Raw genomic sequence first — 12262 nt, 5'->3', positions numbered from 1 at the left:
TTTACATCAGTGGATAGATCATCTAGGCAGAAAATCAATAAGAAAACCAGTTTCTTTGAATGACACCTTAGACCAAATGGACCTAACAAATGTATACAGAAGATTTCATCCCCAAACTGCGGAATACACATTATTTTCAAATGCACGTGAAACATTCTCCAGGACAGATCACATGTTGGGCTACAAAACAAATTGTAATAAATTTAAGAACACTGAAATCATATCAAGCATCTTTTCTGACCACAATGATACGAAACCAGAAATCAACTACAAGGAAAAATACTGGAAAAACACTAACGTGTAAAGGCCAAACATACCACTAAACAACAAGTTGATCAATGAAGTCATCAAAATAAATACACAAAGTAAAAAAATATACGAAGAAAATGAAGATGGAAACACAATGGCAAAAAATCTTTGGGATGCAACAAAAGCAGTTCTAACAAGGAAATTTATAGTGATACATGCCTACCTCAAGAAATAAGAAAAATCTCAAATGAAGAATCTAATGTTACACCTAAAGGAACTTGAAAAAGAAGAACATAGGCTCGTGGCTCAGTTAAATGTCCAACTCTTGGTGTCAGCTCAGGTCATGATCTCTCAGTTTTCTGAGTCTGAGCCTGCATTGGGCTCGGTGCTGACAGTGCAGAGTCTGCTTGGGATTCTCTGTCTTCCTCTCTCTCTGCCTCCCCCCCACCCACCCTGTCTCAGTCTCTCTCAAAATAAATAAATAAACTGAAAAAAAAAACAAGAAGAACAAAGCCCAGAGTTAGTAGAAGAAAGGAAATAATACAGACCGGAATATAAATAAATAAAATATAGACTAACAGTAGAAAAAGTAGTGAAACCAGGAGCTGGTTATTTGAGAAGATAAAAAAAATTGATGAACTGAGGGAGGGAAATAATAAAATCAGAAATGAAAGAGGAGTAGTAACCATCAATACTACAGAAATACAAAGGATTATAAGAGATTACTATGAAAAATTATATGCCAACAAATTGGACAACTGAAAAGAAATGGATAAAGTCCTAGGAACATACTATTTTCCCAAACTGACTCATAAAGAAATAGAAAACCTGAACAGACTGATTACTAGTAACAAAATCAAATCAGGAATCAAAAAAGCAACAAACAAAAGTCCAGGACCAGATGGATTCATAGGTGAGTTACAAAAAGTTAATACATATTTTTCTCAAACTGTCCAAAAATAGAAAAAGAAAGCCTCCAAATACATTCTACAAGACCAGCATTACACTGATTCCAAAAACAGACAAAGACATTACAAAACCAAACAAAACTAAAAAAAAAAAAAAACCTCTAGGCCAATATCCCTGCTGAACATAGATACAAAATTCTGCACAAAATATTAGCAAACTGAATTCAACAATACATTAAAAGGAAAATTCACAATCAAGTGTAATTTATTCTAGAGATCAAAGGATAGTTCAATGTGTGCGAATCAATTAATGTGATACACCACATTAACAAAATGAAAGGTAAAAATCATAATCATCTCAATAGATTCAAAAAAAGCATTTGATAAAATTTAACATTGCTTCATAAAAAATATAATGGGTTTAGAGGAAACATACCTCAACAAAATAAAGACAAACCCACAGCTAATATCATACTCAGTGGTTAAAAACAGCTTTTCCTCTAAGATAAGAAAAAATACAAGGAGGTCCACTCTCACTACTTTTATTCAACATGGTACTGGAAGTCATAGTGACAGCAATCGGACAAGACAAAGGCATCTTAATTGGTAAGGAATATGTAACACTGTTATTATTTGCAGATGACATAAAGCATAAAGACTCTGCCAAAAAAACTTAGAAATAATAATTCAGTAAATTTGCAAGATACAAAATTAATATACAGTAATGTGTTTTGTTTATATACACCAATAATAAAGTAACAGAAAGAGAAGTTTTTAAAAATCCCACTTTATAATTACACAAGAACAAAATTCTTAGGATAAACTTAATGAAGGAGGTGAAAGACTACTCTGAAAACTGTAAAACATTGATGAAAGAAACCGAAGAGGACACAAACAAATGGAAAGATAGTCTATGCTCATAGACTGGAAGAATTAATATTGTTAAAATGTCCATACTGCTAAAAGCAATCTGCAGATTCAATGAATTCCCTAGCAAATACAAATAGTATTTTTCACATATTTAGAACAAATAACTACTAAAATTTGTATGGAAGAGCACCTGGGTGACTCAGTCGGTTGAGTGTCCAACTTCAGTCCATGCCATGACTTCAAAGCTTGTGAGTTCCACACTGGGTTCCATGCTGACAGCTCAGAGCCTGGAGTCTGCTTTGGATTCTGCATCTCCCTCTCTCTCCCTGCCCTTCCCCACTTGTGCTTTCTCTCACAAAAATAAATAAACATTAAAAAAATAAAAAATAAAATTTGCATGGAACCTTTAAAAAAAACTCAAATAACCAAAGCAATCTTGAGAAAGAAGAACAAAGCTGGAGATATCACAATCCCAGATTTCAAGATATACTACAATGCTATAATAAAACAGTGTGTATAGTACTGGCATTAGAACAGACACATAGATAAATGGAACAAAATAGAAATCCTAGAAATAAATGCATGCTTATATGGTCAATCTACAACAAAGGAGGCAAGAACATACAGTGAATTTATAGTTAAAAGTTTCCCACCAAGAGAAGTCCAGGTCCAGATGATTTCACTTGGGAATTTTACCAAACATTTAAGAAATGGTATCATTTGTACACAATAGCTTCCGTAAAACTGAAGAGGAATGAGTCCTTCTGAACTTTTCGCGTAAGGCAAGAATTACTTTGATACTAAAGTCAGATGAAGACACTCCAAGAAATTATAGACAAATATCCCTTAATGCAAAAGTCTTAACATTTTAAGAAATTTAATGCAACAGTATATAAAAAGGATAATGTGTCATGATCAAATGGGGTTTATTATAGGAATGCAATGTTGAGTTAGCATTTTAAAAATCAGTGTAATTCATCTTAATAGCAGACAAGAAGAAAAGTCATTATCACCTTAATGCACAAAAAGCATTTGACAAAAGCCAACATCCATTCCTTATTAAAAAAAACTCAACTAGGAATAGAAAGAGACATACTCAATTTGATAAAGACCATCCGTTAAAAAACAAACAAACAAACAAACAAACAAACAAACACCTATAGCTGACACTGTTTGAAAGACTAAATGTTTTCCCACTATGCTCAGGAGAAAGGTAAAGATATCTGCAGTCACACCTATTCAACATTGTATTGGATGTTCTAGCAGTGAAATAAGGTAAGAAAAAAAGAAAGGCATTCAATTTGGAAAAGAAGTAAAATTTTCTTTATATACAGATGACATTTTCCAATTTTTTTTTTTTTTGATAGAAAGAGCGTGAGCAACGAAGGGGCAGAGAGAGAGGGGTGGGGAGAAGCAGAATCTGAAGCAGACTTCAGGCTCTGAGCTGTCAGCACAGAGCCCAACACGGAGCTCAAACCCACGAAATGTGAGATCATGACCTGAGCTTCAGTGGAATCCTTACCCAGCTGAGCCACCCAGGCGCCCTGACATTTTCTGTATAGAAAATCTGAAGGAATCTACAAATATACGAATCTAGGAGTTTAAAAATGTTGCAGAATGTAAAGTAAATAAACAAAGATTCATTATATTTCTATGCAATAGCAATGAACAATTACAAGTCAAATTTAAAAAGCAGTATCTTTATAATAAAATCAAAATATATTAAATACTTAGGAGTAAATCTGACAAAAGATGTGCAAGATCTTTACACTAAAAGCTACAGACACTGCTGAGAGAACCTAAGAACACCTAAAAATATGAAGAGAAATACCATCTTCATGGATTGGAACACTCCATATTGTTAAGATACCACTTTTTTCCAAATTAATCTATAAACTCAACACAATCTTGACTGAATTTCCAAATAAAGTTTACAATCAGCTTGTAAATTTCTACCAAAAAAAAAAGCCTTTGAGAATTTTAAAGGATTTAAAATAGCCAAAACAACATTGAAAAAAGAAGAACAAAGATGGAGAACCTCCACCACCTGAACCCTACACTAATTTTAAAGCTATAGTAATCAAGACAGAGAAGCATCAGTCAAGACAGAAAAATATTTCAGTGGGAAAATATTAGAGTACAGAAATAAACCCATACATATAGGACAACTGTTTTTTGACAAAAATTCAATTCAGTAGACAAAGGATAGTGTTTTCAACAAACGGTATTGAAACAAATATCCATATTAAAAATAAACTTTGATCCATACCTTATGCCTGGATTATAGAGCTCAAGGTAAAATATAAAACTGTAAAAATTTGAGAAGAAAATATAAAAGAAAACTTTTGTGCCCTTGGGTTAGACAAAGTTTTCTTAGATGGAATGCCAAAAGCACAATCCACAAAAGGAGAAATTAATTGGACTTCAATGGAAAGAAAGATACTCTTTGAAAGATGATGTTAAGAGAATAAAAAGGTAAGCCATATATAGGAAATTATATATATATATATATATATATATATATATATATATATATATAGCACAGACCTCATTATGTATGTTTTGAGAGAGAGAGAGAACATGCAAGCAGGGGAGAGGCAGAGAGAGAGAGAGAGAGAGAGAGAGAGAGAGAATCTCAACCAGGCTCCACATGCCTCACAAGCCTGACATGGGGCTTGATCCTATAACCCTGGGATCATAACCTGAGCCAAAATCAAGAGTTGGATGCTCAACCAACTGAGCCATCCAGGTGCCCCACAAGAAAATATTTTTAAGTCACATAAATTACATTTATCCGGTATGTATAGTGAACCCTCAAAATGCAATAGGAAAAGAGCTCCACAAAAAGGGCAAAAAAATTAGAACAATCATACACACACAGACACATTCCATGTAAATATATGAAAAGATGCTCATTAGTCATTAGGGAAATGGTAGTAAAACCACTAGGAGATTCCAGTATACATTTATTAGAGTGTCTAAAATTTAAAATATTGAGCATATCAAATATTGACATGTGTGGAGTATATGAAACTCTCATATACTTCTTTTCAGAATATAAAATGCCACTTTGGAAAACACTTTGGAATTTTCTTATAAAGTTAAACACACACCTTCTATATGACCCAGCATATTTATCCAAGAGAAATGAAGACTTATGGCCATATGAAGGCTTATACGTAAAATTCATAGAAACTTTGGGTTTTCCAGCTTAGAGGTAATACAAACACACCTGTCTGAGCTGTTTTTACTCACAACACCAATAATGTTGTTGTTGTTGTTTTTTTCCCCACATCAACAATGAGTTTGCCAACCCTCTGGATACCAACTGGGTATCCTACAATTTGGTTCAATTCTGAAACTATCTAGAGTTAGCACAGACCTCACAGGTTAGGGCTCAGGCTCACAAGACTTCACAAACTTCAGATTCCAATCACAAGTCCCTGTTACTATTTCTGACTGACTGTACCAAAGGGGTTCTCATGTCCATCTCCTCACGGTTGATAATTAGCTAGAATTGCTCACAGAACTGGGAAAAGCACTTTACTTACTATTATCAGTTTATTATAAACAACTCAAAAACAGCTACATGGAAGAGATGAATAGGGCAAGGTATGAGGGAAGGGACATGAAGCTTCCATGACTTTTCTGGGTATATAACCTTTCAAAGATCTTGATGTGCTTACCAACTTGGAAGCTTTCTGAACTTCATCATTTATAAGGTTTTATGGAGGTTCCCTTACACAGGCATGATTGATTTGGTGATTGGTAATTAGTTCAATCTCTAGTCCCTCTCCATTCCCTGGAGATAGGAGTAGGTGGGGCTGAATGTTCCAAAATGCCTTGGTCTCTCTGGTGACCAGCTTCCATTTAAGGACCTTTTAGCCAAGAGTCATCTCATTAACATCCCAAAGATACTTATCCCTCAGAGAATTCCAAGGATTTTAGGGTTTCTGTGTCAAGAACCAGGGACAAAAACCAAATATATATTTCTTCCTATATCACAACCCCTCACCAGATAAATGGGTAAATAACAAAAAGAACAAACATTAAATACATGCAACAATTTGGATGGATCTCCAAATAATTATTGAAAGAAGGCAGACTAATAAAGGACTATACCTTATATGATTCCATTTGCACAAAATTCTAGAAAAGGCAAACTTATCTATACTGATAGCAGATCAGTGGTTACCTGGAAGTGGGGAGTGACAGGAAGGAGTTACTACAATGAAGCACAAAGATATATTTTGGGGGTGGCAGATAAGTTCATTACCTTGACTGTAGTGATAGTTTCACAAACATACAAATATATCAATATTCATCAAATTGTATGCTTTAAATATGTACAGCTGGTTGCCAATTATATCTCAAACTGTGTTTTTCTTTTTTTAAGTGAGCACTAAATTTCACATAGAAGTATGGTCATTACATTCAAAAGAGATTGCATTTGTCAACTGGAGTAAAGACACTAAAATAAGGTCTTACCTGACACCACCACCCAGGTGGGCGACTCTTGGCTCCTCCAGGTTTCTATTCATCCTATCCCAGGTAGCTTTGAGTTTGGATATTTCTCTACATTCCATTCTGATGATACCTGTAGAATGATCCTGGATAGGGCAATCACCTTATTTCTACCTACCACTTTGGAAATTTTGCTGCCACTTAAAAAAATCTAATATATCCTTGGAAGCCAGTGGGAGAGGAGCAATGGAAACCAGAGAGGAGAGGGTAATGCAACATAGAATGACTTTTGCTGTAAGATGCACAATGTCCACTAGCTACACAACCTTGGGCAAACCACTTTACCTCTCAGAGCCACAATTTTTTCATTTTAAAAATGTTTAACAATTCCTACCTGGCAGTGTTGTCTTGAAGGTATATATAAAAGAATGAAACAATACCTGGCTGAAGGAGGAACTCAAAGAATGCTTCTCTTCTTTCTGCTGTTACTTGGACCTGCCTCCTTAAATCAGTGATTCTGCGTATTCCCATCATCATCATCATGCATTCAGGACCAGCTTAAGCCGCAGGTATAAACTATAAATGAGGGTCTAAGCTAGTAGTTCTCAAGCATGGCTATGCATTAGAATCACCTGGGGAGATAAAACCCTGATGCCTGGATTCCACTCCTAGAGGCTTTGATGAGAGTCTGTGGAACAGCTGAGCACTGGGATTTTATTTTATTTTTTTAATGTTTATTTATTTTTGAGAGAGAGACAGAGAGTTTGAGTGGGGGAGAGGCAGAGAGAGAGAGGGAGACACAGAATCAGAAGCAGGCTCCAGGCTCTGAGCTGTCAGCACAGCTGACAGGGGCCCAAACTCATGAGCCGAAGAGGTCATGACCTTAGCCGAAGTCAGATGCTTAACCAACTGAGCCACCTAGGTGCCCTTGAGCACTGGTATTTTGAAAGCTTCCCAAGAGATGTTAATATGGGGTCAAGGCTTCTCTAATGCTGCTCAGATTTTAAATGTTTATTTTCAGAGACAGAGAGAAAGGGAGAGAGAGAGAAGGAAAGAAAGGGTGCACACGAGTCAGGGAGGGGCAGAGAGTAAGGGAGGGATGGGGGCACATGAGTGGGGGAGGGCTGAGAGAGAGGGAGAGAATCCCAAGCAGGGTCCATACTCAGTGCAGAGCCAGATGTGGGGCTCGATCTCACGACAGTGACATCATGACTGTTAGATCATGACCTGAGCCAAAATCAAGAGTTGGTTGCTTAAAGGACTGAGCCACCCAGGTGCCCCATTGCTGCTTAAAGTTTAACTTGCATAGAGTTGCTGGCGATTTGTTTAAATTCAGATTCTAATTTCATAGTCTAAGATTCTGCATTTCTAATAAGCTCCTAGCAAATGTTGATGCTGTTAGTGGTGGAATGACACTTTGAGTAAAAAGGCTAAACCCAGGGTGAGCATCGGAATCACCTAAGAGCTCTTTTTAAAGCTGGGGATGCCCAGGTCCTGCACTTCTATAGATTAACCAGATGAGTCTGATGCACTTCTCTTACAGAGAACCATGGATCTAGTTTCACCCTTTACACGTGAAGACACTATCCCCAAGAATCTGTGTGACCTCTGTCCTAATACAGCTTTCTCCCAGGAAAGTTCATCAGTGAACAAAACATATTTTCAACGGGAACATTTTCCCCAGTTGTGTGTAAGTCCCCAGTACTGATTGGGGTCTGCAATCTGCAGCTTGTCCGGAGCGTGACGATTTCATTAACACACAGCTCAGAACCTAGCCAACGAGCAGCCTGTGTGATGAATGGGGTCCCGGGTTCTACTTGAAGCATTATCACATAATATATCAGTTTTATGTCAAATGAACTGATGGTTTTATGGCCTTTCCATTCAATTTGATAGGCCCCTTGTCACGCGCTCTTTTTAATATGGCTAGAGGGCATTTTTTGGTGGTGATGACATAGTGATTTATAAAACCCACTTCATGCATCAGCCACATATATGTAAATCAGAAACATTTGTTTCTGAGAAAAATTGTCATTGCTATCTTATGATAAATAGGTGCATATTCAATGAGCAGGCATTCATCAAGACACAGATTTGAATTCACTTGTATTCCATATGACCAACCAATTAGCACCCTACCTAGGAAATAGTCTTGTTCAGCAGAATCTTTCCAAATGGGGGAAATACAGCAACTGAGCTTGATGCTAACTTGCCCCTCATATTGCTGGAGCAAAGTGGCCAAGGGTTCAGCTGGAGGTATGAGAGCATCAGCTTGGAGGTGGAAGAAGAAGAAAGGAAACATTTTTTTTTTTTAATTTCTATGTTCCAGGTTTGTTAATCGTCTCCACCTTATTTAGTCCTCAAATATGCTGCAAGGTAGGACTTATTATCTACAGCTTAAAGATTAAAAAAAAAAAACTAGCATGAAAAGACCTATCTAAAACTTGAAGCCACGTCCATGTGACTAAAAAGCCATGCCCCTTCTGCTCCTCTCTCTACAAGTTTGTCACAGAGCAAGAGAGGCACCTGCAGGTCAGCAGAAGCGAATGATATCACTGTGATACCAGCTTTGCTGAGACCAGAAGTCAGTTCTCAGCAAGTGTACCTGTCATCTGCTTCCTGTGCCCAGCTTTGAATCTGTAGAGAAACCATATCAGAAGTGCTAATGCTGTAGCATAAAATAATTAAAATATGAGGGGCACCTGGGTGGCGCAGTCGGTTAAGCGTCCGACTTCAGCCAGGTCACGATCTCGCGGTCCGTGAGTTCGAGCCCCGCGTCGGGCTCTGGGCTGATGGCTCAGAGCCTGGAGCCTGTTTCCGATTCTGTGTCTCCCTCTCTCTCTGCCCCTCCCCCGTTCATGTTCTGTCTCTCTCTGTCCCAAAAATAAATAAAAAAAAAACGTTGAAAAAAAAATAATTAAAATATGAAACACCAAAAAAGTTCTCTTTAATTGATGGATGAAATCAAATCTGTTAAATATTCTTAGCTGCTTGTGTGAAATGATATTGAAACCAAATTTAAAACTTCCTAGAAATAACCGGCAACAGAAATACATGGAATGAATTTGGAAGTAATATATTTTATTTCTTAAATATCTGTGAAATTTGTTGGAAGTTTACTTGCAACATCGCCTCCACAGACTTCTTAAAATATTATACCTATGAAAGAGTCAGCTCATTTAAAAAAATAATAATTAAGTCTATAAAACTTTTGACATTTTTAAGTCACAAACACGGTGTGAGCCTTATGACATTTCTGTGATCTTGGCAGGTATTATTTAATCCATTTTTAGATGGGGACATCAAGGCTCCAAGACCCATAAATTAAGATACTACCCTCAAAAATAGTCACAACGCAGTAATCTCTTCTGCTTTCCCAAGTCTCCATATCAAAGCAGAGAAACATTTACTGCAATGATTATAGTTATAAATATATTCTTTCCCTTTTGGAAAAGTGAGAAATTTGTTGACCTAAATATTTAACTGGGTAATTCCTGCATAATTTGATGTCCTGAATATTATCCTGAATTGCATATTTCAAATATCTGTTTTCTTCATTCCATTCTTTCTCTCTAAATATAAAACTAAAGGTGGATCTTGGGGCGCCTGGGTGGCGCAGTCGGTTAAGCGTCCGACTTCAGCCAGGTCACGATCTCGCGGTCCGGGAGTTCGAGCCCCGCGTCAGGCTCTGGGCTGATGGCTCAGAGCCTGGAGCCTGTTTCCGATTCTGTGTCTCCCTCTCTCTCTGCCCCTCCCCCGTTCATGCTCTGTCTCTCTCTGTCCCAAAAATAAATAAACGTTGAAAAAAAAAAAAATAAAAGTAGTTTGTAAAAAAAAAAAAAAATAAAGGTGGATCTTTACTACACAGAAAAAAACAGAGGCATCTGATCTCCAAATTTAGTCAAAGAATATATATAAAGTGAATAAGATACCCCACAAAACACAGGAGAAATGGAGGAGAGAGATCATGGGTCCAGATTCTGCTGCAAAAAAGGGAGGGACCAAATAGGATATATAGCTGAGAGGACTGGCTTAGGGAAAAGATACTGGGACCTCCTTGATGTCAAGGGTATTTGGTGCTTTTATCCCAAGTGGTCCCCCTCAGAGTACTTCTTAAAGGGAGTGAGTTCCAGTTGTATAGAGAGTAGGGCAATAATCTGAAGAAATAATGCAAAGTAGACAAGAAAGAAGAAAAACGCTTCAGGCAGTAAAGTGGTCTGGAGCATGGCAGGAGCGTGACCCTATGGCCTCCCTAGGTGGTCTTGGTGAGGAACTTCATTCCAGAGTTGCTAGGAGCAATCTGGAAGCCATTTTTGTGACTGGAAACCACCAGTCATTTGGGAATATGCTGTTGTATGCTGTTGTATAATAGGCTTCCATTCCTCTCTCCCCTTGCCATTCATTGTTGGCCAAATGGATGAATTAATACAGCTACCACTAATAATATAAATAATAATGCTACCCTGATCCCCATGACATATTTGTGAAGTGGGATAATTATCCCCATTTTACAGATGAGGAAAGAAGTTTAGAGAAGGAGGGACATTTCCCCATTGTCTCTTGCCTGGAGTTTGAACCTAGTACATTAAACAGGCAGTTCTGAGGTTGGAGCCAGACTGGAGAAATACTCAGTTACTATTTTCTCTATATAAACCTTTTTTTTTTTTTAAATCACAGTCCTAGTAGACACCTGTTTGATAGCAAATACCCTCTTGATTGGCAAGGGTGAAGAAACAAGCCTATCTACACACAGATGGCTAATAGGAGTTATGAAGCATAATGTTAAAATATACAGGAAAACCTGGTAGACCAAACTAGGTGAGAAAGCTTCAGATAGGAGCAGATAACATCTCTGGCTGCATATATGCACCAAAATATCTACATTCTCAGTAGAAGGTAGAGCCGCTCCCTTGGGAGCTCTTTCCTAGCCTCTTGTCAAGGTTTAATCTCCTGGGTACTTACTTTTACAACACCTTGTCCACCCCATTCCTAACACCTGACTTGTATTTGTTTTGTGTCTGCAAACAGAGCTGTTGTTCGTCTGGTTCTCCTCTGGTTTATACAGGGTAACAGAGTTGTTACTGAAGCACTAAAGCAATGCTTGTTAAATTGAAATGGAAAAAAAAATTGTTAGAGAATTTTGGATACTGTGGAAAAATTTGTATAATCATTAAGAGAAAAGGTAATAGGTTAGGAAATTGTGTGAGTTTATGATCTAGTTTTTGTAAAAAAAATGTTTTATATTCATAGCAACACATTGGAAATGTACATTCTAAATATAACAGCGGTTTTCTGGATGGTAGATTACAGATGCTTTCATTTTTTCTTTCTTTCTTTCTTTCTTTCTTTCTTTCTTTCTTCTTTTTTGCTTGACTGTAGTGTTTTTTTTTTAGTGATTACCATGTTTTACTTATGCAGAAGGAAAATATCAATAATAGACTGTTTTTAGACTCTACAGAGGAGAACCAAGACTGCTTCCAATGTGAAGACTGACTGACAGGTAAGCCACACAGCACCACTGATCGGACCCCTGTCCACATGAGTCTCAGAAAAGGCAGCAGGCTAAGCACTGGGCAGGTTAGGAAGATGCTGGAAAGGAGTTAGGACAAAGAAAAGGAGGTAATAGAATGAAAAGAGGGAAAGGGTCAATGAGGGAGGAAGGAATCCAGTCCTTTGAAAACATAAATAACCAAGGGACAGAGTCAACTCTTCTTAGTAATTCTTAATGGTTACAGAGATGATAGTCGTGTTTAATTTGTCTTTACATCATT

Source organism: Prionailurus viverrinus, chromosome C2 (genome assembly GCF_022837055.1).
Source record: "Prionailurus viverrinus isolate Anna chromosome C2, UM_Priviv_1.0, whole genome shotgun sequence".
NCBI lineage: Eukaryota > Metazoa > Chordata > Mammalia > Carnivora > Felidae > Prionailurus > Prionailurus viverrinus.
Note: the sequence above shows the minus strand (reverse complement) of the source record.